Source organism: Chiloscyllium punctatum, chromosome 20, assembly GCF_047496795.1.
Source record: "Chiloscyllium punctatum isolate Juve2018m chromosome 20, sChiPun1.3, whole genome shotgun sequence".
Taxonomy (NCBI): Eukaryota; Metazoa; Chordata; class Chondrichthyes; order Orectolobiformes; family Hemiscylliidae; genus Chiloscyllium; species Chiloscyllium punctatum.
The window spans coordinates 88387002-88410197 of NC_092758.1; the positions used below are offsets into that span (position 1 = coordinate 88387002).

General features: G+C 43.8%; 1 protein-coding gene across 4 annotated transcripts in view; it reads right to left on the minus strand.

Moving 5' to 3' along the window:
• Positions 1–23196, minus strand: part of fam53c (family with sequence similarity 53 member C) — a 134858-nt gene that overhangs the window by 95502 nt on the left and 16160 nt on the right. The gene's annotated exons all lie outside the window — the stretch shown is intronic.

Consider the following 23196-nt stretch of genomic DNA (forward strand, 5'->3'; position numbering starts at 1 on the left):
CTCTGTCACATGAAGCAGGTGGTGCTTAAAGGAATGAAGGGAAAGCTTGTTTGGAGGCTGCTGTAGGTCCTGTTACATAGATTTTCATGACTGCATTCTCCCAACGTATCCCAATGTGTTCCATGCCTTCCTGAGTGAGTCTTCTCAGTTTGGGTCAGTCTATAACCAGGGTCTGCCATGGATGGACAGGAATACTTGACTGTTTCAGGATTGCTCTGAAGACCCTGCAGAAGCATTTGCTGTCGTCCTGCCTTGACCAAGTTCCAAGTAGAACTTTAAGATTTAGTGTCAGGCATATATGCAGGTCCCTTGTTTTGAATAATTAGTGCATTGAGGTTGGGTAAGCTGGTTTGGAAGCGAGTGTTACTATTGAACTGCTCATCTTGCCTTCTCAGAGGGTGAACCTTGTGAATGTACCACCAGTGGTACTTCACCATTGCTTTAGAGGGGTGTATTATAGGTTATCCAAGACTCTGATTCACTGCTGCCTCATAACCCATAACCTTAGCTTTGGGATCCTGACCATCAAAAACTCTGTTCCACAGTTGTCTGAAAGTTAGGCTGATGCACTGAATGAGACAATGAATTAGTTTGTCATTTCTGCCTTTGTTGGGCGAGGATGGGCACAAAGTAATGAAACTAGCTTGTACTCTTTCAGAATACTCCATCAATCTTTAGCAAATGTCAGGATGGGGTGGGGCTTGCTATGGTGACGTTGGCAGAGGACCTTAGCCTTCTTTGTGTTTTTGGACAAGCCTATTTTTCTTGCATATGTCAAAAAGCGATGAGGACAAAGGAGATCAAATTCTGAAGGGAGCATACGTAGGAATATCATTTGCGTACTGAAGGTCTCAAAGACGTTGGGAAGGATTTTGGTTTTGGATCGAAGAGAATACAGGTTGAACAGTATATGGAATTGTTCAACAGAACAGAGAGTAGAGTTACAGGCGTACAGTAAGAAAACAGAACCCTTTGGTGCAACTCTTTTTGCCTACCCAACATCCCAATCTAACCTAGTCCCATTTGCCAGAATTTGGCCCATTTCCCTTTCTTTTGGGGAGGAGGGAGGGGGGGGGGGGGGGGGTAGGGGCAGAAAGGGGGTAAAAATATATTTCTGTCGGTAGCTAGCTTTGAGCACACTACCCCAAACGCTTTCATGGTTGGCAGCCAAAGGTTAAAAAGCACCATGAACAGTAGTTAAAGCTGCCCCATGCATTCTTCTTGAATTTCCAACACAGTGAAGACCATTACTGTGGATCCCACTCAAATGGCTGAAAGCGGTCATAGGGCTGGAAGATACTCCTTATGTATGTGTGGGGCTGATGGTACTACTGAATAAGTCAGAGGCCAGAATGAGAGGTGGCTTGTTAGTTCATGTGTTTATTTGTTGTTTAGTTAACAAGAGTCGGTGAAACATACTCACACAAGACTGCAGATTTTAACAGAGTAGGTTTATTACATAAGAATAAAAACAAGCTAAATATACACACTATCTTAAAACACAAAACGTGTGCACCTATTTCCCAACACTCCCCATTACAGAGACAAGTACAAAGAAAAATACATCCTTACTTTAACTTTTTAGGTTCTCCTGAACTGATTCCTGGCTGTGGACTGAGTCCTTTCCAAATCCTAAGAGTTCTAAAAAAAACTTAGCTCGAACCTGCAGATTGCTAACCACTCTCCTAGATTGGGAAATTTCCAAACTACACTCTTCTACTGAAGTAAGTTGTATCCTGAACTCCTCCTCAAAAAGAAATTAAATCTGCTTCTAAACTCAACCACAGTATCTTGCAAGCTAAACTGAAAATGCTCAATCCTAGTTTCTTCTGAAATAAAAAAAAGCCAATCACCTTCAATGTTATGAACCCCACCATAAATGTCTTTCCATTAAGAGCACACATATCTGGAGATTCCTGCACAAATACTGGATTTAGTTACAGACTGGGAAGAAGAGACTTTCTTAAAAAGGAAGGAAAGTCCTTCCCAACACTAACCAACAGTGTTCTTCTTCCCAAATGTGGGACAGGAAACTTCCAGCAGTGACAAGAGTCAGTGTTTTGGAATTTCAGCAGGGATTTTAAACTGATCCAGGTATTATTTTTAATTTCTGGCCATGGAACAGCTTTTCCAATATACTTCCTGAGACCAAGCCGAATGGAACACTGAGGAGTTGATGGTGAGAGTCAAAAACTGGCTCCGTTGAAAGGTTCTACAAAGCATTCTCCTCAGAGTGCCTTCCTGGCTTTACATCGAACATTACAGCACAGTACAGTACAGTACAGTACAGTACAGGCCCCTCAGTCCTCAATGTTGCGTTGACCTGTGAAACCAATATGAAGCCCATCTAACAGAGACTATTCCATTTTCATACATCAGAGCAGTAAAATCGACATTTCGGGCAAAAGCCCTTCATCAGGAATACAGGCAGAGTGCCTTAAGGGTGGAGAGATAAATGAGAGGAGGGTGGGGGTGGGGAGAAAGTAGCATTGAGTACAATAGGTGAGTGGGGAGGGGATGAAGGCGATAGGTCAGGGAGGAGGCTGGAGTGGATAGGTGGAAAAGAAGATCCACTAATATCATTTATTGCATCCGTTGCTCCCGATACGGTCTCCGTATTGAGGAGACTGGGCGCCTCATCGCAGAGTGCTTTATCTCTGGGACACCCGCACCAATCAACCCCACCGCCCTGTGGCCCAACATTTCAACTCCCCCTCCCAATCTGCCGAGGACACGGATGTCCTGGGACTCCTTCACCGCTGCTCCCTCACCACCCAACGCCTGGAGGAAGAACGCCTCATCTTCCGCCTCGGAACACTTCAACCTCAGGGCATCAATGTGGACTTCAACAATTTCCTCATTTCCCCTTCACCCACCTCACCCCAGTTCCAACCTTCCAGCTCAGCACTCCACTCTCTATGGCACTCTATGCTACTTTCTCCCCACCCCCACCCTCCTCTCATTTATCTCTCCCCCCTTCAGGCACTCTGCCTGTATTCCCGATGAAGGGCTTTTGCCCGAAACATTGATTTTACTGCTCCTCAGATGCTGCCTGAACTGCTGTGCTTTTCCAGCACCACTCTAATCCAGTATTTGGTTTCCAGGATCTGCAGTCATTGTTTTTATCCATTTTCATACATGTCTATCCATTGACCATTTAAATGCCCTTAATGTTGGCGAGTCCACTATGGTTGTAGGCAGTGTGTTCCTCGTCCCTACTACTGAGTAAAGAAACCTCTGACATCTGTCTTATATTTATGACCGTCAATTTAAAGCTACGTCCCCCTCGTGCTAGCCATCGCCATCCGAGGTGAAAGGCTCTCACTGTCCATGCTATCTAACCCCTCTGATTATCTTATATGTCTCAATTAAGTCACTTCTCAACCTTCTAACAAGAAACAACCTCAAGTCCCTCTGCCTTTCTTCACAAGACCTTCCCTCCATATCAGGCAACATCCTAGTTAATCTCCTCTGAACCCTTTCCAAAGCTTCCACATCCTTCCTATAATGCGGTGACCCAGAACTGTACACAATACTCCAAGTGTGGTCGCACCAGTTTTGTACAGTTCAAACATGACCTCATGGTTCCGAAACTCAATCCCTCTACCAATAAAAGCTAACACACCATATGCCTTCTTAAAAAAAAACCTATCAACCTGGGTGGTAACTTTCAGAGATCTAGGTACATGGACACTGAGATCTCTTTGCTCATCTACACTACCAAGAATCTTACCATTAGCCCAGTACACTGCATTCCTGTTACTCCGCATTCCTGTTACTCCTTCCAAAGTGAATTGCCTCACACTTTTCTGCATTAAACTCCATTTGCCACCTCTCTGCCCAGCCCTGCAGCTTATCTATTCCCTCTGTAACCTACAACATCCTTCAGTACTACCCACAACTCTACTGACCTTAGTGTCATTCGCAAATTTACTAACCCATCCTCCTATGCCCTCACAGTCATTCACAGCTCCTAATCTCCCTAGCTCTCTATGCACTGTCATGATCACCTCTTTATTGCTACCTTTGCTTCTGGAGCCATGACTCATCATCTCTCAGCCTAGTATTAATACCTCCCTATTTCTCCAGCTTTGACAAAGGGTCAGTTAGACTCAAAATGTCAGCTCTTTTCTCTCCTTACAGATGCTGCCAGACCTGCTGAGATTTTCCAGCATTTTCTCTTTTGGCTTCTATGCCCTCATCCAGGTCATTTATAAAAATGACCAACAGCAGTGATGTCAGTACAGATCCTTGCGGTACACTACTAGTCAGTGAACTCCAGGATTAATATTTCCCATCAACCACCACCCTCTGTCTTCTTTCAGCTAGCCAGTTCCTGATCCAAACCACAAAATCACCCCCAATCCCATGCCTCGTTATTTTTTGCAAAAGACTACCTTATCAAACACCTTACTGAAATCCATATACACCACATCAACCATTTTACCCTCATCCACCTGTTTGGTCACCTTCTCAAAGAACTCAATAAGGTTTGTTAGGCAAGACCTACCCTTCACAAAACAGTGCTGGCTGTCCCTATTCATCTTATTCTTTTCTAGATAATTATAAATCTTGTTATAACATTTTCCAACACTTTACTCACAACTGAAGGAAGGCTCATTGGTCAATGATTACCAGGGTTTGTGATACTCCCCTTGAAGAAGGGAACAACATTTGCTATCCTCCAGTCTTCTGGCACTATTCCTGAAGACAATGATGACATAAAGATCAAAGCCAAAGGCTCTGCAATCTCCTCCCTGGCTTCCCGACAATCCTAGGATAAATCCCACCTGACCCAGGGAACTTATCTATTTTCAAACTTTCATGAGCTCATCTCTGTCCTTGGTCCTCAGTAGGGAAGAAAGTGAGGACAGCAGATATTGGAGATCAGAGTAGAGTGGGCGGTGCTAGAAAAACACAGCAGGTCAGGCAGCATCCAAGGAGCAGAATTGACGTTTTGGGCATAGGCCCTTCATCAAGAATTCCAAAATGTTAACTCTCCTGCTCCTTGGATGTTCCTGACCTGCTGTGCTTTTCCAGAACCACACTCTTGACTCTCAGTAGGAAAGCCCCTGGTGTGCTTGGGATATTTGTGAGAAAGTGTCACCTTAAGGCTGCCCAACTCACCCCAAAGATAAAACAGCCTGCTGATGACATCAACATCATTGCTCCTACAAATGAGACTGTTTTTGTGCAATCATTAGCCAGAGTCCCAGCCAGTGACAAATGGATCCTTCTTGGAGATTTTAATGCCTAAAATCAGGAAGGATGCAAATTTCTCTTTTTAAAAAAATATTGCGATTGGCAGTGAAAGAGTCATGACAGCAAATTGCAAAAGAGTCCTTCTCCTAAAAATGTCTAGAATGCGACTTTGTCATCGTGAACACCTTACTCTATCAATGAGATGAGCATGGTAACACCCATACTCCAAACACTGGCACTTGCCTGACTTGTCATCATTCGATCAAGAGAATGCAGATGTTCATGAAACGTATGTACCATGAGCTATACAGACAACTCCCAAACTGAACACCGCCTCATTTTATCCCTCATCCTCATCAGATGAGCACCAAAAAAAAGGCATCAAATGCAGCACTGAAAGGAAACAAACATCAAAGGCTCAAAAATCCTAGCAAGGCGGTCTTTCTTGATAACTGCTTCACTATCAATATCTCAATCTTCAGCCACCAAAGATTACAGGGTGCCAATAATGCCTGGTCAACTGAAGTCCACCACTATAAACACCTGTAAAGAAACTAGCTTGGTTAAAATGAACAAGAAATGCAGTACCCAATCACAGAATCATTACGGTGCAGAGAAGGCAGTTCGACCCATCGTATCTGTACAAATTCTTGGAATTGAGCGTCAAAGCTGTATGCTTGCATCGACTGGAAATGACACCACATCCAGAGAAAAAGCACAAACAGCAGTCATACAGGTGGCTGAAAGCACAGGTACAGCATAAGACCAGCAAAGCACAAAAGTGGACAAAAAGAGCATGAGATCCTTAACTCATGGAGAAGGACAATAAGCTTGCTTTTTCAGTGCTGTCACGACCTGACAACTACACTTAGTAGAGTCACCGTGATGTATAATGCCACAGAAGATCAAGTTACGAAGGAAATAATGAAAGTACAAAAAATATCACTGATTGATGGCCAAATGGCCTGTTTCTTTATTGTGACATCTATGCACTTCTAAAAAGGTGTCAAAAGGACAAACTACAGAAAGCAAAACTAGCTTTACACCTGCTGTTTGAATGTTAGCTTTACAGTAACACTGTAAAACTTTATATCCTATTATCCGACTTGTGTACTTGCCAACCAGTGTAGATGCAGACAGTTAATATTGACTTGCAACAATTTTCCCACTACAGAACTGATAAAGATGATGCAACTTACCAAAAAGCAATTTGTAGGTGATAAGTGAGATTTTATGGTCAATGCAAGTTTGTAAAAATGTACAGCATACGCAGTCAGAGATGTAGTTCTCCAGGGGAAAAAAAAAGACAAAGTACCTGCAAGATGGCAGACCTGATACCGACAATGACTGACACCTCATTATCCGCAGTACCAGAGTTCAGCAAGGATAACAGGTACAGTGCAATAAAGAGAGGACAGATGAAAAACCAGTCTTACAGTAACTAGGAGTCATTACTATAAATCTATACTAGTATGGTTCTGAAGGTTGCTAGTGTTTGTTTTCCATTGCCTCCTAACAGCACGCCCTAAATAGAGTAAGAGAACATCTTCATCTTCTCCCATTTCACAAAAGCTAGCTCCATTCTGCACTTGCCTTTTTATTCAGGACCTGGGCAGTGCTGGGTGGTCATCTGGGGTGGTGGCAAAAAGTGGCCTTCCCAAACTGCTGCAGTCCATGTGGTATTAGGGAGAAAGCTCTGACCCAGCATCAAACGACAGTGATAGTTTAGAGTCAGGATGGCGTTTGCCATGGAAAACTTGCAAGTGTTGGTGTTCCTATGTACCTGATCCCCCTGCCTGTCTTGGCAGTGGAGGCTGAGTTTGGAAGATACTGGTAAATAACCCTGGAGTTGCCACAATGCAACTTGCAGGTGATACACACTGCTGTCCTGTGCAGTAGTGATGGATGAAGTGCCAATTAAGCAGGTTGCTTTATCTTAATGGTGTCAGACCAATCAAATGTTGTTGGAGCTGCACTCATTGAAGCAACACTATTTCATGCATGTTCGCTGTTGCCATGTAAGTAATGAATAAGGTGGTGAGTTGCCTCCATACATTTAAGGAAACAGGCAAGTCACTGAACAATTCCCAACTTCTGGCATACATTCAGTTCTTCTATAAATGCAATAGGTGCATCTTTGTGCAACCCTGTGTAATAAAAAAATCACTTTAGAAACAGCACTTAAAGTGTTGGTGTTGTAATCACATTAGAGCCAACGGGTTTTAAAAGTTCACACAGTAGAAACAGCATCGCCCATTTGTTAATTGCGTTACAGCGAATTCGCATTGACAAAGCGTGCGTTATAACAGAACAAGCTGTATTGTGCCTCTGGATTCAGAAGTCAAAGCTCTGATCTGCATCAGTACACTGATCATCATGTGCCAAACTTGAGAGGGGTTGTGTAAACACAGAGGGGTTTTCACAAACCAGAAACTGAACTGAACCAGCTATATGAACACTGCAGCTACAAGGACACGCCAGAAGTTGGAGCTCCTGCAGCAGTGTTCTGTGTCTGAAATGATTGATCCCAACAATCAAGGCTATTGTCTTATAAGATAGGTTGGACACTAGTCAATGGGGAGTTCTCCCCCACTCTCCCACCCAATTCCCAGTCACTAAGCCATTTGTTAGTGCAGAGCTTGAGTTTTGCTAAAAAAAAGACAACAACTTGACAAAGCTTTTCCACTTGGCATTCACCAGGACAAATTACAAGAATATCAATTCAATACAAAAAAAAACTACCATTAATGTTTCATGAAAGGAGAATGCACATTGGCTGGCAAGTTGGCTTTGATGGTTAAGAGTTTTTACTATTTATTCATTCATTCATGGTATGTGAAGATTGGTGGCTGAGCCAGCATTTATTGCCCGTCCCTAGTTGCCCCTTGAGAAGGTGGGGGTGTGAGCTGCCTTCTTGGACCACTGCAGTCCACCTGCTGTGAGTTGACCCACGAATGTCCTGAGGGAGGAAATTCTGGAACCCAACGACAGTGAAGGAACAGCAATATATTTCCAAGTCAGCCTGGAGGGAAACTTGGAGCGAGTGGTCTTCCCATGTATCTGCTGCCTTTGTCCTTCTAGATACAAGGGGTCGTGGGTTTGGAAGGTGCTGTCTGAGGATCTTTGGTGAATTTCTGCAATGCATTTTCTAGATGGTACACACTGTTCCAACTGAGCAGTTATGATGATGCAACAATTAATGATTTTAATCAACTGTTTAAATTTTAAATTAAGGTGTCCTCTGGTTGATTAGGGTACTACCCTGAGAAATGAACCATTGCTTGGCCAGCACCTTTGTTGAACTAAAACACAGTGTACAGGCTCTTGGTCTGCAAAGAGCAGGGCTCTGTATATTAATACATGTATCTTCCAATATATCACATTCATTGGGGTCTGTTGGCTTGTTTGGATAGACTCAAACTCCAATATTTATTTCCTTGATATGATACTATACATAACTGAACTGCATTGTGATTAAACAAATATACACAAAGTTTTTTTTAATGAATAAAAGTATATTTTTGAAATAAAAATGTCCATTGCAAACAAGGATGACTCTCTTTCACTCTCCAGGTGAGTCAGTAGGTGGCTGTTCAGACCGATGGGGCTACCACAGACTCAGTTACACTTGGGGCGAAGAGGGTGGGTGAGGCGTTGGTGAGGCAGCACACTCCTTACACCTTTTCTCCCTGGGCTTCCGCTTTTTCTCAATGGCAAGTCTCGAGGTACTCGATGCCATCCCAGATGCTCCTCCTCCACTTCGGATGGTCTTGGGCCGATGATTCCTAGGTATCAGTGAGAATGCTACACTTCCCCATTGAGGACTTGAGGGGATCCCTGAAGCACTTTCTTTCTGTCCACCTGGGGCTTGCCTGCCATGTTAGAACTGGGAATAGAGCACCTGATTGGGGAGTCTCGTGTCAGTCATGGAGACAATGTGCGCAGCCAATTAAGGGGGGATGTTAGCGCCTCAATGCTGGCGATGTTGGCCTGGTCAAGGACTTGAGTGTTGGTGTGTCTGTCTTCCCAGTGGATTCCCAGGATCTTGCTCAGGCAGTGTTGGTGGGACTGCTCCAGCACCTTGAGGCATCTGCTGTACAGTCCACGTCTCGAGCTATTTAGGATGGTGGGTCAGTTCTGGAAACCATGAGCTCAGTGTCGTATCTGATGTTGTTGTCCTCAAACATAGTTTTCCTTAGGCACACGAAGGCTGCACACTGGATCTTCTCTTCAATAACTGCTTTAGCCGAAAGGACACTCCCAAGGTCTTGAAAGTGACCAACTTCTCGAAGGCCTTCCCGTGGAGCTTGATGACTGGGGGCTCGCTCCACTATGCCACACCAGGTTGGTGGAGGACTGTAGAGATGTTCAGAATGAGACCCATGCTCGCATAAGACTCCATGAGGTCTAAATTTCAGTCTGGGTTTGCACACTAATGCCATTTGACAATCGTAAATTGATGTGCAAAGAAATTGTGATGACCAATCAACATTATCCAGGAAATGCTATCCCAGTGCAGAATCAAATCTAGTGCTGGACACTGGTTCAAGTTTGACACGTCTCATCTGGTCAAGTATTGTTCGCACCCTGCTTGTTGTGAGCAGCCAAAAGGATATGCTGGTTGCTACAATCTGCCAACCTATGGGACATATCACCTACAGAAATGTCACCGTACACCAGCACCGACAATTCATACATCACATTAATCAATTGCGACATGGCAGAATATCTTTTTGGCTTAATGGCAGAATCCTTATAATCCAAATACTGCCCCTGCCGCTGTTATATAGTAGCTGTGTGAAACAGCTAGCTTCACATGCTGCTCAAACGTCTGAGAACCTTCCCTTTCCAGGATAATCAGAGATAGAAGGAGCATTCTTCAGGGCCAAGAGCAACCACATTAAAACCTTGTACAATACTCAGCACACAATCTGATCAAGGCAGCCATTATTCCACAGGAAGGCTTTGATTGTCAGTCAGATTTGCAGTGCAGCATACTTACATGCTGCATGGAAAATTACAAGGGGCCATTTTCTTTGCAGACAATGAATATTTATATACTCAGTGTCTGTTATGATTTGATAAAATTGGTGACAGACAGACATCCGCTGGTTCATTCCTCAGTACAACGCCCCCACCAGAGTTAAACTGTCTGGTTTAAATTTTAGACAAAGCCTGGCAGTTAACTGCTAAACACAATTAACTGTATGCTCCATGACAATATCTCTGTCAGTGTTCACCAACTAAATTGCCAGCACTCTCCTCATGCTGTATAAATATTGGTTCTCCCCTTGAATAGGCATTCTTGCAGATTGTTCTGATGAATGAAAGACAAAAAGCTTCAATAAAATACATCTTTTCTCCAGTAATACTCAAGTCCCAGTGAGTCATTTCACTATTATGCCTTGATACGACAATACAAATTATACCTTGATCTCAAGGACAGTCACTCACTTATAGAGTCATACAGTCACAGAGATATACAGCATGGAAACAGACCCTTCGGTCCAACCCGTCCATGCCGACCAGACATCCCAACCCAATCTAGTCCCACCTGCCAGCACCCGGCCCATATCCCTCCAAACCCTTCCTATTCATATACCCATCCAAATACCTCTTAAATGTTGCAATTGTACCAGCCTCCACCACATCCTCTGGTAGCTCATTCCATACACTTACCACCCTCTGCGTGAAAAAGTTGCCCCTTCGGTCTCTTTTATATCTTTCCCCTCTCACCCTAAACCTGTGCCCTCTAGTTCTGACCTCCCCGACCCCAGGGAAAAGTCTTTGTCTATTTATCCTATCCATGCCCCTCAATTTTACAAACCTCTATAAGGTCATACCTCAGCCTCCGACGCTCCAGGAAAAACAGTCCCAACCTGTTCTGCCTCTTCCTGTAGCGCAGTTCCTCCAACCTTGGCAACATCCTTGTAAATCTTTTCTGAACCCTTTCAAGTTTCACAACATCTTTCCGATAGGAAGGAGACCAGAATTGCACGCAATATTCCAACAGTGGCCTAATCAATGTCCTGTACAGCCGCAACATGACCTCCCAACTCCTGTACTCAATACTCTGACCAATAAAGGAAAGCAAATCAAATGCCTTCTTCACTATCCTATCTACCTGCGACTCCACTTTCAAGGAGCTATGAACCTGCACTCCAAGGTCTCTTTTTTCAGCAACACTCCCTAGTGTACAAGTCCTGCTAGGATTTGCTTTCCCAAAACGCAGCACCTCACATTTATCTGAATTAAACTCCATCTGCCACTTCTCAGCCCATTTGACCTTTTACTATGCACATAACAGCTGTTTGAGGATGCAACAGTTGTGCTCACCCTTTTGGCAAGGCAAGAAAGATTACTAAAAAGAGGCAGAGAGACATGGGAAGTTGTTAAATGTGGCTTCACCCTCTGCCACAATTTTAACAAACCCTGAACTCCGTACTTTGCAGAATCAGCCATACTATTGTGCTCAGATGGATAAATGCGTGAAAAAGTGCATAGCAACTTTTTCCAATATTCTCAAATTAAGCAAATGGAAACTCCGACACTATCCAAGTTGCTATTCAGAAGCTCCTGCTAGAAACTACAAGTGCACAGGCATCGACAAACCTCAAAAAAAGCAAATATTGTCATAGAAACAAGCCTACAATTTGCAAATGACAACTTCAAATTCATGCATGCCATCAGGAGCTTCTTTCAAACCTCTGTATGCAAATAAAATGCCAAAGGTATAAAACGCAATCCCAATCAGATTCAAAACAGCAGAGCACTGCTGGGATTGGTAAAAGCATGTCCCAGCACAAAGAATTTGCATAAAAATGTAATATGTTTCAAGAATAAACAGTTGGAGATGTGTCCTACATCAATTTAAAAAATCTTCTAAAACAAAGATATAAAAAGATCAGCCATGTTCACCTCTCAAGTTACCATTTAACTGCATTACCTTATTTGAGAATGTAAGTCTCACCAGTGACCATTTCACTGTATGGATTACAGCCAATTGTGAACAGTAAACTTTCTCAGATGGCTTGAAAACAAAGGATTCCCAGTAGAGGCAATGGAGATTGTTTTTCAAGGGCAAAACAACATTTTGTAAAGTTCTGCATCTTTCCTGTTGGATTTCTTGTGGCATTGCTCACAACTAGAGTGGAACATGGCTGTAATGTAACAGCCCAGCTTCTGCTTTCCAACTCATGATCCAGGTCCAGTCTGTGGGTCTGTCATGTGCAAAAGTCTGTCATTTTCATTTCATGTCTCTCCAGACTGTCAAGTGATCAGTTAACATCTTGTCATCTCAGGAAACTCAAAAATGGTTAGACTCTAAACAATTAAGCAATTGATGGAGAAAACCAAATATTAATAAATATATATGAGAGAGAGAGAGAGAATCTGGCCTGCCTAACATTTACTTTGGCTTAGTTACTCATGTTGCCAATTATAAAAGAAACCTCAATGGGCTAATATGACCATGATTGCACTTAAATTCAGCAATATTTTCCCCAACTTTGCAAAATATTAATGAAAAAGACTAAAAAGAAAATAAAGTGCCTATAGCAATTTGTAATAAGTGAATTTATCTGTAACGTTAGCCAAGTGCATTCTGCATCTAACCATCAATTCCCCAACCCCCACTCCCAAAAATAATAACAATCCAACCACAATACAGCTTTGGTCACTGTTTTATTCCCATCCAAAACCCAGCTCCCATGTGGTATGACCAAGCCAAGAATCAATTCAGCTCAAATCCAGTCCAGACTCAATCACAATTAGTGAGATTGGCCACTGGAGTGGGTTGGCACACTACCATTTCAGATCACAGTCCAGTCCAGATTGAAGGAGACCCAGGTGAAATGAGGTTGCAAATGCCTAAAAGTACAAATCTCATTCAGAAAAGGCTTAAGGATGATGTATTAGAAATGGAAATATCACTTGTACCGAGTTTAGGAGGGGTGGTCATCTGGCAATTGTTTTGAGCTTAGGAGATGAAATGATGTCTGGAAAGCCTCCTGGTGTTGTTCCACATGGGGAGTGTGATGGAATACTCCCCACCTGTCTGGACGAGTGCAGCTCCAACACGCAAGACACTTGACACCATCCAGGGCAAAGCAGCTAGGACAGATTGGCACCACATCGACAGACATCAACTTCCTTCACCACCAGCACTCAGTACACATTACTGCTACTATCTGAAACATATAGGGTAGAAATTCACCAAGATCCTCAGACAGCACCTTCCAAACCCACAACCACTTCCATCTAGAAGGACGAGGGAAACAGATATGGGGGAACACCCTCTGCAAGTTACCCTCCAAGCCACTGTCACTGGGTCAAAACCCTCGAATTCCCTCCCTAAGGGTATTATGGATCAACCCATAGCAGGTGGACTGCTGTGTTCAAAGTGGTAGTTTACCACCACCTTAACAAGGGACAAGCAAAAAATGCTGGTCAAGCAGCAACACGTTTACGAGTGAATAAAACAGGCAACCACAATAACTGGTTCCAAATTGGTAAAAACATTCCTTTTCCCTATACAGAAAGTCTTTCTTTTAAGAACAGACATGTCTTATATAGGCTTCCATTCCAGATTAAAGAATGCAGAGGGGTGATTAATTTAGAAGGTATAAAGATGGATTAATAATCCAGCTCAGAGTATGCTATCTCAAATGCAAATTTCCTTTTACCAGCAATTCATATCTCTGCAGCATGGCAGTAAGCTGGACAAGTACAGAATTACACAAGTGTGGTATGGGGCAGGAATTTAATTCAACTAGAGGATAAATTTTACCCTAACTGCTTTGGCATCATGTTCAACCCAGAGCTGAATTTACACCCAATCGTTATCCTCATTGAGACCAATGAGAAGTCCATAGGAATCAGGCAAAACTCTCCACTGGATAGAGTCAGATGGAGTTAGCACAAGAAAGAAAGAGGTTGGTTGTACTTATTGGAGTCTCAGAACATCACTGCAGGATTTTCTCTGGGTATATTTTCTAATCACTACCTACTCATATTATTTCACACTTCTGGAGAAGGTAGAACTTGAATGTGACCAGACGTAAGGACACTACCACTGCATCACAAGAGCCTGAGCTCCTCTGGGTAGTCCTCAGCCAAACCATCTTCAGCTGCATTATCAAGGACCTTCCCTCCATCATGATGTTGGAAGTGGGGATGATTGCACTGTTCCTCAGATAATAAACTATGAAACACTCCATGCCTGCACTCAGCACGACCTGGGACAATACTCAGACTCGGCTGAGAAGAAGCAAGTAACATTCTTACCACACAAGTTACAAACAATAATCATCTCCATTTAGCAGAAGAGCAGACCTAATTACCTCCCAATGGAGGCAATGGTATTACCATCACAAACTCTTACCAACGTCCTTTTACTACTGAGGAGAAACCAAAGCCAACTACAAAATACTGGTTATAACAGTAGGTCAAAATCTACATTTTTTGGCAAGTAACTCTCCTCCCAGCTCCTCAAAACCCGTCCTTCTCTAAAAAGGCACAAGAGTGTAGTTGGAATGCACACCATTAGAGTGAATGAGTGAGCTCCAACAAACAAGCAGCCCCATTTGTTGGCAACACATTCTCTACTGGAAAATAATAGCAGTGTGCACCACCTACAAGATGCAATGTGGCAACTTGCCAAGGTTTATTTAACACCATCTTCCAAAACGGTGATCTCTGCCATATAGAAAATGGCCAGCTAATATATGGGAACACCACCAGCTGCAAGTCTCACACTATTGCTGACAGGGAAACACACTGCCATTCCTTTATTGTAATGGTGATGATCCTGGGACACAAATCAATGGCTGTGTGTGTGTGTGTGTGTGTGTACATTACGCAGGCTGCAGCTGTTCAGGAAACCATCAACTTTAACAGCAATAAAGATAGACAATAAATGCAGGCTGTGTTAGGAACTCTCATTCCACAAATGAGTACAAAGCTAAATATGTTCAACATTGTCCACCAGCACCAATATCTAGCTATCTACCCCTTGGTATTATAAGCATTAAATTTTTCTGGAATGTAACTCAAGAGATGTCATTCAGATGCGTGCAGTGCCAACAAGTGATTTATTGCACTCAATCCAGGTTCTCAAACTTTTATATCTTTGTATTTTGTAATCTTCGGAGGCAAGGTCTCAGAAAGCAATCAGAAATGTTAATCACTGGCAGAGGCTGGCACCAATGTCGGACTATAGGGTGGGTGCTTTATTTAAAGCAAAGTTCCGTCAAGACAAAATACCATTAAAGCAAACCAATAACTGCAACAGATGGCATCCATTATTCTGATTGAACACAAATCTTCCAGCAAACAGATTTTACAAAATCTAACTCTTTCTAGCCTCCACAACATCCCCTGGCCCACCACCCCAATTCCACAAATAGAACATAGAACATAACAGGACAGCACAGGCCCTTCGACCCTCAAAGTTGTGCCAACCTGTGGAACCAATCTGAAGCCTATCTACCCTATTTCATTTTCATCCATGCATCAATCCAATGACCATTTAAATGCCCTTAAAGTTGGCCAGTTTATGACACAGTTGCAGGCAGTAAAGAAACCACCTCTGACATCTATCCTATATCTCTCACTCCTCAACTAAAGCTATGTCCCCTTGTGCTAGCCATCACCATCTGAGGAAAAAGACTCTCACTGTCCACCCTATCTATCCTTCTGATCATCTTACACATCTCAATTAAGTCACCTCTCAATCTACTTCTCTCTAACAAACAGCCTCAAGTCCCTCTGCCTTTCCTCATAAGACCTTCCCTCCATATCAGACAACATCCTAGTAAATCTCCTCTGAACCCTTTCCAAAGCTTCCACATCCTTCCCATAATGCGGTGACCTGAACTGGACACAGTACTCCAAACACAGCCGCACCAGAGTTTTGTACAGGTGCAGCATGACCTCATGGTTCCAAAATGCAATCCCTCTACCAATAGAAGCTAACACACTCTATGCCTTCTTAAAAAACCTATCAACCTGGGTGGCAACTTTTAGGGATCTACGTACATGAACACGGAGATCTCTCTACTCACGTATACTGACAAGAATCTTACCATTAGCTCAGTACTCTGCATTCCTGTTACTTCTTCCAAAGTGAACTACCTCACACATTTCTGCATTAAATTCCATTTGCCACTTCTCAGCCCAGCTCTGCTGTTTAACTATGTCCCTCTGTACCCTACAACATCCTTCGGCACTTTCCACAACTGCACTGACCTTGGTGTTATCTGCAAATTTACTAACCCACCCTTCTATGCACTCATCCAGGTAGTTAGTAAAAATGACAAACAGCAGTGGTGGAAAAACAGATCCCTGCAGTACACCACTAGTAACCGAACTCCAGAATGAACATTTCCCATCAACTGCCACCCTCTGTCTTCTTTCAGCTAGCCAATTTCTGATCCAAACCACTAAAGTACCCTCAATCCCATACATCCGTACTTTGTGCAATAGCCTACCGTGGGGAACCCTATCAAACGCCTTACTGAAATTCATACACACAACTGCTTTACCCTTATCCACATATTTGGTCACCTTCTCAAAGAACCCTAAGGTTTGCATATGTACATGCATGGTGGTGCAACTCACTTCCACATACTGCATGGTTTCAAATCACAATGCACCTTTCAATATGACAGAACTGTTTCAGGTCAAAGTGGCTTCAGAAAACAAAATGCCCCACATCATCTCCATGATAAACATGGACAAAGTGCTCAGTGATTAGAACCAGATAGACCCTTGATTGGGCTTGTTATCCTGGGCCAATCAGGAAGGCCTGGCTGACCAAAATAAACAGAGGACGTGATGAAATCAAATAGAATCTCGGACGATGTCTTCAGAATCCTTCAGGGGGAGGGTGTGCAGCCAGAAGTCGTGGTGCACATTGGCACCAACGACATAGGTAGGAAAAGGGGTGAGGAGGTCATTCAGGAGCTCAGGGAGTTAGGCTAGAAGCTAAAAGCTAGGATGAACATCGAGTCGTCATCTCTGGGTTGTTGCCGGTGCCACGTGACAGTGAGGCAAGGAATAGGGAGAGAGTGCAGTTGAACACGTGGCTGCAAGGATGGCGTAGGAGGGAGGGCTTCAGGTATTTGGACAATTGGACTGCATTCTGGGGAAGGTGGGACCTGTACAAGCAGGACAAGTTGCACCTGAACCAGAAGGGCACCAATATCCTGGGGGGTAGGTTTGCTAGCACTCTTCCGGGGGGGGGGGGGGGGGGGGTGTTAAACTAATTTGGCAGGGGGAGGGGATCCGGATTTGTAGTCCAGCAAGTAGGTTAGCTGTTTTTCAGGATGCCCAAGAATGTAGGGAGGCTGTGGAGAAGGTAGCACTGACAGGGAATACTTGTGGACACAGAGATGGGCTCAAGTGTGTATACTTCAACGCAAGGAGTATCAGAAATAAGGTGGGTGAACTTGAGGCATGGATCGGTACTTGGGACTACGATGTTGTGGCCATCACGGAAACGTGGATAGAAGAGGGACAGGAATGGTTGTTGGAGGTTCCTGGTTACAGATATTTCAGTAAGATTAGGGGGGGTGGTAAAAAAGGAGACGGGGTGGCGGCGTTGCTAATTAGAAATGGTATAACGGCTGCAGAAAGGCAGTTCGAGGGGGATCTGCCTTTGGAGGTAGTATGGGCTGAAGTCAGAAATAGGAAAGGTGCAGTCACATTGTTGGGTGTTTACTATAGGCCCCCCCAATAGCAGCAGAGATGTGGAGAAACAGATTGGGAAACAGATTTTGGAAAGGTGCAGAAGCCACAGGGTAGTAGTCATGGGCGATTTCAACTTCCCAAATATTGATTGGAAGCTCTTTAGATCAAGTAGATTGGACAGGGCGGTGTTTGTGCAGTGTGTCCAGGAAGCTTTTCTAACACAGTATGTAGATTGTCCGACCAGAGGGGAGGCCATATTGGATTCGGTACTTGGTAACAAACCAGGACAAGTGATGGGCTTGTTAGTGGGTGAGCATTTTGGTGATGGTGACTTTCATCTTGGTTATGGAGAGAGATAGGTGTGTGAAACGGGGCAGATTTTACAATTGGGGGAAGGGTAAATATGATGCTGCAAGACAGGATCTGAGAAGCATAAATTGGGAGCACAGGCTGTCAGGGAAGGATGTCGTTGAAATGTGGAACTTTTTCAAGGAACAGATATGACGTGTCCTTAATATGTATGTACCTGTCAGGCAGGAAAGAGATGGTCGTGTGAGGGAACCTTGGTTGACGAGGGAGGTTGAATGTCTTGTGAGGAGGAAGAAGGAGGCTTACATAAGGTTGAGGAAACAAGGTTCAGACAGAGCGTTGGAGGGATACAGGATAGCCAGAAGGGAGCTGAAGAAAGGGATTAGGAGAGCTAAGAGAGGGCATGAAAAATCTTTGGCGGGTAGGATCAAGGATAACCCCAAGGCCTTTTATGCGTATGTGAGAAACATGAGAATGACGAGAACGATGGTAGGTCCGATCAAGGACAGTAGTGGGAAACTGTGTATTGAGTCAGAAGAGATAGGAGGGGTCGTGAATGAGTACTTTTCTTCGGTATTTACAAATGAGATGGACTGTATTGTTGAAGAGGAGAGTATGAAACGGACTGGTAAGCTAGAGGCGATACTAGTTAGGAAGGAAGATGTGTTGGGCATTTTGAAAAACTTGAGGATAGACAAGTCCCCAGGGCCTGACGGGATATATCCTAGGATTACGTGGGAAGAAAGAGAGGAAATTGCAGAACCGTTGGCAATGATTTTTTCGTCTTCACTGTCAATGGGGGTGGTGCCAGGGGACTGGAGAGAGGCGAATGTTGTGCCCCTGTTTAAAAAAGGGAATAGGGATAACCCCGGGAATTACAGGCCAGTTAGTCTTACTTCGGTGGTAGGCAAAGTAATGGAAAGGATACTGAGGGATAGGATTTATGAGTATCTGGAAAGACACTGCTTGATTAGGGACAGCCAGCACAGATTTGTGAGGGGTAGGTCTTGCCTTACAAGTCTTATTGAATTCTTTGAGGAGGTGACCAAGCATGTGGCTGAGGGTAGAGCAGTGGATGTAGTATACATGGATTTTAGTAAGGCACTTGATAAGGTTCCCCATGGTAGGCTTATGCTGAAAGTCAGGAGGCATGGGATAGTGGGAAGTTTGGCCAGTTGGATAGAGAGCTGGCTAACCGGTCAAAGTCAGAGAGTGGTGGTAGATGGTAAATATTCAGCCTGGAGCCCAGTTACAAGTAGAGTTCCGCAGGGATCAGTTCTGGATCCTCTGCTGTTTGTAATTTTTATTAATGACTTGGAAGAGGGAGTTGAAGGGTGGGTCAGCAAATTTGCAGACGATACGAAGATTGGTGGAGTTGTGGACAGTGAGGAGGGCTGTTGTCGGCTGCAAAGGGATTTAGATATGATGCAGAGCTGGGCTGAGGAGTGGCAGATGGAGTTCAATCCTGTCAAGTGTGAGGTTGTCCATGTTGGAAGGACAAATAAGAATGCGGAATACAGGGTTAACGGTAGGGTTCTTAGTAAGGTAGAGGGATCTTGGGGTCTATGTTCATAGATCTTTGAAATTTGCCACTCAGGTGGATAGAGCTTGTAAGAAGCCCTACGGTGTATTAGCGTTCATTAGCAGAGGGACTGAATTCAAGAGTCGTGAGGTGATGTTGCAGCTGTATAGGACCTTGGTAAGGCCACATTTGGAGTACGGTGTGCAGTTCTGGTCGGCTCATTTTAGGAAAGATGTGGAAGCTTTGGAGAGGGTGCAGAGGAGATTTACCAGGATGTTGCCTGGAATGGAGAATAGGTCGTATGAGGACAGGTTGAGTGTGCTAGACTTTTTCTCATTGGAATGGCGAAGGATGAGGGGTGACTTGATAGAGGTTTATAAGATGATCAGGGGAATAGATAGAGTAGACAGTCAGAGACTTTTTCCCCGGGTACAACAGAGTGTTACAAGGGGACATAAATTTAAGGTGAAGGGTAGAAGGTATAGGGGGGATGTTAGGGGGGATGTCAGGGGTGGGTTCTTTACCCAGAGAGTGGTGGGGACATGGAATGCGCTGCCTGTGGGAGTGGCAGAGTCAGAATCATTGGCGACCTTTAAGCAGCAATTGGATAGGTACATGGATAGGTGCTTAAGCTAGGACAAAATGTTCGGCACAACATCGTGGGCCGAAGGGCCTGTTCTGTGCTGTATTGTTCTATGTTGTAATCTCACTTCATAGGACTGACTCTGAGCTGGCTAGCCACAAGTAAATAAAGAGTGGATTGGTAACTGGATAACAACCTCTGTGCAGTTATTTCAAGGCCCTTCAATATCACACCCAAATACATACACTGCACTACTCTGACTTGCAGTCAGAACCAAGAGACTATGATCTCACCATTCCAGTTGAATTCTAACACCAAGCCCCAGTTCAATGCACCATTCAACCTCCCAAGTCAATTCCGTACAGAAGCAATTATGCAAACAGCTGGGGGTAATGAACAGGAAATAGGACGACAAAATAAGGATTTGGTCTCCAGCAGCAATAGGGACAGTGACAGTAGTAATGGAAGTGTGTAAGTGAACAACTTCCTTGTAAACTTTGGCAGTTGAGCAGCTAGCACCTCTCCACTCCCCGAACCCAAACAGAGAAGCAAGTTCAGCACTCTGGAATGCAAGACAAGACAATTACCTGGCAGGGTTCACTTATTTGACTTTTATAGTTAGCCAAGGCCAGTAACTACAAATCATCAGACATCCAAACATGCCAGACTTTATCAACAGATCCCTTTAATATCTGCAATGTCATCTTGAAATCAATTCAATATGTTCCTTTGAAGTTAAAAAATTTTGCTAATAAATATATTTACAAGATGTTCCTTTAGATTGCCAGTTGTAATTATATCTATCCCTGGAGTTTACCACGTGACTTTGTCCCAATCAATAAGGCAGCACAACCATTCCTATGACGCACCAGCTTCCGAGTCAATACAAAAGCAAAAGGTTGAATGATGCTTATATCAACAATTTGGTTGTAGGAATCAAATGCATAGTCATAGAATCATACAGCACAGAAACAGATCCTTCAGTCCTACTTGTCCATGTCAACCAGGTGGCCCAAACTGAACTAGTCCTTTTTGCCAGCATTTGGCCTATATTCCTCTAAACCTTTCCTCTCCATGTACTTGTCCAAATGACTTCTGGATATTTTAGTTTCACCAGTCTCTACCACTTCCTCTGGCAATTTGTTCCATACACGCACCACTCAGTGCAAAAAAGTTGCCCCTCAGGCCCCTTTTAAAATCTTTCTCCTCTCACTTTAAACCAATGCCCTCTAGTTTTGAACACCTCTACCGTGGGGAAAAGATCTTGACTATTCACCTTATCTATACCCCTCATGATCTTGTAAGCCTCTAAAGTCACCCCTCAGTCACCTACCTCCAAGGGAAAATGTCCCTTTCTCTCCTGAAAAGTCAAACCTTCCAGACTCGTTAATATCCTTGTCAATCTTCTTTGCAGCCTTTCCAATTTAATAACATCTTTCCTTTGGCAGGGCGACCAGGATTGTATACAGTAATCCAAATGTGGCCTTACCAATGTTTCATACAGCTGTAACATGATGTCCCAACACCTGTACTCAATGCTCTGACCAATGTAGGCAAGCATGCCAAAGGCCACCTCCATCACCCTGCCTACCGACTTTCAAGGAACGATATACCTGCACCCCGCCTGGGTTTAAGGAGATACTTTACTCTGATGCAGCCAGCTACTGGGGAAGTGAATAGTGCACAGGTGCTTTGAAAGGAGGGCATTGCAGCCTTTACCAGGTATCTCAGTGTACAGGAGCTACAGCTAGATCAGGCATGCAGAGGATTTAAAGGGTGCAAAGGTCACAGAATCTTGGCATTGCACATATTGCAAATGTGTTGGCTATGAGGTAATATCAAATCAAGCGGCTTACTGTTCCCCAGTGAGGCTGTAACTTTGGTCTGCCATCTGCTGTAAGTAGGTTTGACAGAGCAGTGTGTGTTACCTTCACAGCACCCCCACACCGACACTTCATTTACCTGGTTCCTGGGTGTTCCACGATCCTGGAATTCAGGGCACTCTTCTAGCAGCAGACACAGAGTTGCTGAATGTAATATTTCCAAGTTTATGGATGACACCAAACCGGTGAATTCAGTGATGAAGAGGATACAAGGAGGCTTTAAGATGATTTAGACAAATTGAATGAGTGGACAAATGCATGGCAGATGCAATATAACTTGGATAATTATGAAGTTGTTCACTTCAGTCGGCAAAACAGAACAGTAGAGTATTATTTAAATGGTGATAGATTGGGAAAGGTTGACATACAAAGTGACCTGGATGCCCTTGTAGATCACTTACTGAAAGCAAGTTAGAAAGACAAGTGGTCGAGAATCATGGAATCATCCAGCATGGAAACAGACCCTGCGGTCTAACCAGTCCATGCAGAACTCCCAAACCAAACTACTCCCACCTGCCTGCTCCTGGGTCCATATCCTCCCCCCTCCTTAAACCTTTCCTATTTATGTATTTATCTAAATGTCTTTTAAATGTTGTAACTGAATCCACATCCATCACTTCCTCAGGAAGATCATTCCACACATGAACCACCCTCTGTGTAAAAGGTTTGCCCCCCACATCTTTTTTTTTTAAGATCTCTCTCCTCTCACCTTAAAAATATGTCTTGAAATTCCCCCATCCTCGGGAGAAGCCACCTCTCATTAACTATCGCTGTCTCATGACTTTATGAACTTCTACAAAAGTCATCTCTCAAACTCCCATGTGCCAGTGAAAAAAATCCCAGCCTTTCTTGAGAACTCGAGCCTTCCATATAAGGACAGCAACAATGCATTCTTACTATGTCTGTACAGGGGCTTGAGGAGACCAAACTTGGAATATTATTAGCAGTTTGGGTCTCATTATCCAAGAACAAAGATATAAATGCCACAGAGGGAGAAAAGGAAAGGA